Source organism: Salvelinus sp. IW2-2015, linkage group LG3, assembly GCF_002910315.2.
Source record: "Salvelinus sp. IW2-2015 linkage group LG3, ASM291031v2, whole genome shotgun sequence".
Classification (NCBI taxonomy): Eukaryota; Metazoa; Chordata; class Actinopteri; order Salmoniformes; family Salmonidae; genus Salvelinus; species Salvelinus sp. IW2-2015.
In genome coordinates, this window is record NC_036840.1 from 9,282,880 (window position 1) to 9,287,376 (window position 4,497).

General features: G+C 45.5%; 1 pseudogene; it reads left to right on the forward strand.

Moving 5' to 3' along the window:
* Positions 1 to 1,494, forward strand: part of LOC111956036 (leiomodin-2-like) — a 4,671-nt pseudogene extending 3,177 nt beyond the window's left edge.
* Positions 1,495 to 4,497: the final 3,003 nt, after the last annotated feature.

The following is a 4,497-nucleotide window of genomic DNA, read 5'->3' on the forward strand; positions in this document are numbered from 1 at the left end:
GCCCCACCTCCACTTGACCCCAACGCCGACGGTACCCATAGTTGTAGACGAGGCCCTGGAAAGAGTCCTTAATAACGACCCTGAGCTCAAAGAGATCAACCTCAACAACATCGGAGGATCTCACAGGACACTCTAATCCAGTTCGCTGAGGCACTGCGCTCCAACACACATGTGCGTGTCTTTAGCCTGGCCAACACGCATGCTGACGACCCCGTGGCGCTGGCCATTGCCAAGACGCTGTGCGAAAACACCTCCATCATCAGCCTGAACATCGAGTCCAACTATGTGACAGGGGAAAGGGGTTCTGGCCATGGTCCAGGCTCTGCTAGCAATAGCACCCTGACTGAGCTACGCTTCCATAACCAGAGACACATGTGTGGAGGACAGTCAGTCAGTCTGGACTTGGTATTCAATATTGATGCTGCTGCTCAACACACATTTTCAGGCAATGGTAAAAGCACAACCTCACATCCCAATTCCCCCCCCCCCCTCTCTCTCTTTGTCTGTCTGCTGTCTGTCTGTCTGTCTGTCTGTCTGTCTGTCGTTCTGTCTGTCTGTCTGTCTGTCTGTCTGTCTGTCTGTCTGTCTGTCTGTCTGTCTGTCAGGTGGAGATGGAGATGTGAAGTTCTAAGGGAGAACCACACCCTGATCAAGCTGGGTTACCAGTTCCACCTGCCAGGCCCCGGATGAGTATGACAGCTCCTGACCCGTAACATGGACCGTCAGAGACAGAAACGCCTGCAGGACCAGAGACAGAACCAGCAGGCGGGCCAGAGGGGCCGTTAACCCCCGTACGACCGCTCTGTTGAAGGCCCCTCCGGGTTCTTCGCCCTATGGTTCCCTCAGGTGTCTCCTTGGCAATCCCCAAACTCCCCAAGAAACAGACCCCTCCTGCTCCCCGCCGCCTCCTCCACCTCCTCCCCCACCCCCTCCACTGCCCTGCCAGCCCCGGCAGAGAAGAAGAGCCGACTAGGAAGATAGCGGAGGTGATCCGGCTCCACGAGGAGGTCGTTAAGAAGCAAGGGGAAAGGGAAGGGGAAGAAGGGGAAGAAAGGATTGAAAGAGACCAACACGTATCTTGAAGGAGCTGAAGAAACGCTCTGCGGCCAGTGGCAGAGAACAGAGACAGGAGTACAGCAGGCCACCCACTCCACTGCGCTCCTCACACGACCAGCTCATGGACTCCATCCGCAACGTTACTGTTCGCTCCCTCAGAAAGGTGAGATTGTGTGTGTGTGTGTGTGTGTGCATGTGTGTGCATGTACATGCACAGCCAATGAGAGTTAACAAGAGTTTAAGGGTTAAAGATGGTCAGCTGGTGAGACACCATCTATGAGTGTTCATAGTCTCATACATCATCATTAGGGCCCAGATTTATTTCTGGTCGGGTCACATGGCTATGAAAAACAATTGGCCCTTACCAACATGGAGTCTATTCCAGCTGTATCCTGGGCTGGGTATTCCTGGACAGACATGTATGCTCCAATTCTTCACCACCAGCCCTAACAGATGTGTCAAGTTGGCTGGATGTCCTTTGGGTGGTGGACCATTTGTGATACACACAGGAAACTGTTGAGCTTGAAAAACCCAGCAGTGTTGCATTTCTTGACACAAACCGCTGTGCCTGGCATCTACTACCAAAACCCGTTGAAAGGCACTTAAATATTTTGTCTTGCATTCACCCTCTGAGTGGCACACATACACAACCCGTCTCAYTTGTCTCAAGACTTAAAAATCCACCTTTAACCTGTCTCCTTCCCTTCATCTACACTGACTGAAGTGGATTTAACAGGTGACATCAATAAGGGATCAAKGCTTTCACCTGYATTCAMCTGGTCAGTCTATGTCATGGAAAGAGCAGGTGTTCTTAATGTTTTTTATACTCAGTGTATGTAGCAGAGGAACACTTAATACTTCCCCTGTGCATTTGTGTGTCTTGGAAGAGTTCTCTGGTATGGTCCTAAATCCACCCCACATCTGTTAAAAGTAAACACAACACTGAAATGCTTTTGGCAGCAGCAACAACTGTCCTTGATTAACCATCCTAGCTTCCCACATGMAATTGGAAAGGYCATCAAACTCCGCAAAATCACAGTTTACCTCAGTTCTACTAAAGAACTGACTTGGAGGGAAACAATATTCACAGTTTTCAGTATTATCAGGTATTATCATCAGGTACTGTATATCTGATCTCTCCCTAATGTGTAAACAGAAAAAAAACACATGGAATCGGATATTTTGAGTTGAGATATGAACCACATCCATATGTGGATCTCAATCCTGATAAAATTGTAGTGCTCCATATGCAACCTCAGTCTGGACCATGGAATTAGAATCATTTAATAGGATCTCTATGGTTTGGACTCTGATTTTTTGCCTCTGAAGTGTTTTAGTTTTTTTACATGACCAGCCGTTACCACAAAACTACCCAGGAACACTTGTTTCCATCCACATATTTTGTGAGAGTAAAGTCATACCATATAAAAATAAAAATAAATCACTTCAGGTGTGATGGAAACATGACATTTTGGTACAATTTTCTAAAATGCATATATTTGTGTCGGGAAAATTTATTGCGAAATAAATGGCGGTGGAAAAGCCTATATGCSCAAAAATATTGATATAWTAACCATCATATCGAGGTAAACTTGGAGTCACGCGATGATATGMTGTGTGGTCCTCCCACTACGATTTGCAAAACCATGCAGGTTATAGGCTACAGATMAAATAATMTATGATAKAATTGACAGGGTGGYGAAAGTGCACGTACYGTGATCTTGATMCTCCTTTCCAATAAAAATCGAGGGTCTTATTCTGGTGACATGATGATTTATGCATGACTTCCGTTTTACAAATATTCTCGTTTTTACCTATAATCCATAACGAAGACTAGTCTACACSCACTCTATCTGCGAGCTGTTGGCTAGAGATTATTTGGTTCATAAACATTTACGCGAAAAAATACATTTTGTGTGCACAATGTCATCACGCAATGATTTTTGTCAGCGAACAAGTCTATTTGATGGAAACTACGTAATTTTAGTTTACGCGGATTTTAGAATATTCGCATGAAAATCTCTCGCAAATTGGACGGAAACCTAGCTAGTGCCAGGAAATGAGCACTGCATCTGTATGCTACTTCAGAGGCTCTGCACATCAGTGTGAATGTTCAAATCTGACATGGACAGTCAGAAAAAAAAGATGTATACAGATTGTGTAAACACAGCCAATAACAGGGTGTAAAATAACTATTAATAAAGTGTCTACTGAAAGGTCATTGGAGTTATTTTTCTAATCCCACTGCCTGGCAAACTGTATTTTCATTAATTTAAAACAAAAACATTCACTTGCTTTCCATCCTTCTATCCAATCATTCAAGCTTAATCTCTTCTACATACACARTACAAATAATCCAAGAGTTATGTCATGTGGACGCAGTCCGACCTCGCAGTTTCACGTGTGGGTTTAGCCAACATGAGTACTGGGAACTGAGAGACAAATGGGGCCATAGGCCACACAAACTAAGTTAACAGCTGTTAATACTGTCTTTTCCCACTACTTGGTCCAACCCTCCCATCACYCTTCTACAGGCCTCCAGCAAACATTAATGTACTCCGATTTAGTGGCTGWCGTGGACTTTCGGCATATGTCCACGTGTTCCCATTAAGCAGTGTTGTTCCCATGCCACCTGTGCTACAGTAAATCCCCGTGTTGCTATATGTCCATGCTCTGTTCTCAGTGTATTGTCACCAAGGYTGCCCAGCTCACTGCTCAGGTGTAACTCCAATACAATGCTGGGGGCCTGGAACTGTGACATGCCTGCTATAATCCCTTTCGTAAACCCTTCATAGGTCCCACAGGCTTACCAAGTGCACAAAGGAGCGTGGACACAGAACACACTCTACCCTGCTGCACCCCCTCCATCTTTGGCATAGCTACACTGGATCGGATTGCATAGCTACACTCACCTGGAACGGATTGCAATAACTACACTTAAATCTAAATATTAACGCAGGCAATCTTTTTTCAGTTTGTGTGAGCAGACATACCAGGGGGATATTCAGGCATTCAGACATGCCGTGGAACATCACTGGACAGTCAGAAATATTAAGTGTAGATCAGACTCTATATCAGTAGCATATAGAGARTCATGTCTTCCATATTCATTTCGATATGTACCGTTCAAGGACCCCATGTGAAGCTGGCCAGCTCATCTAATCAGTCATGCTAAGCTGCTGGTGATGAGAGCTCTGGTCATCACTCACTACTGATGGAAGGYATGCCAGTGTGCTCAGTYYGCARGCACGCACACACACACATCCATGTTCAGGCCTTGAACGTGCTCGCACATCAAAATAGGTAAACAGGGAAGTTGCTCTCCCTCAAACAACCTTAGGCCCAAACAAGCACTTATTGTAAAAGGAGCATATCCTACTGTACAAAGGCTGTTCATATTTAACATACTCACATCCATCCCACAGAAAACAGGAGAGCATC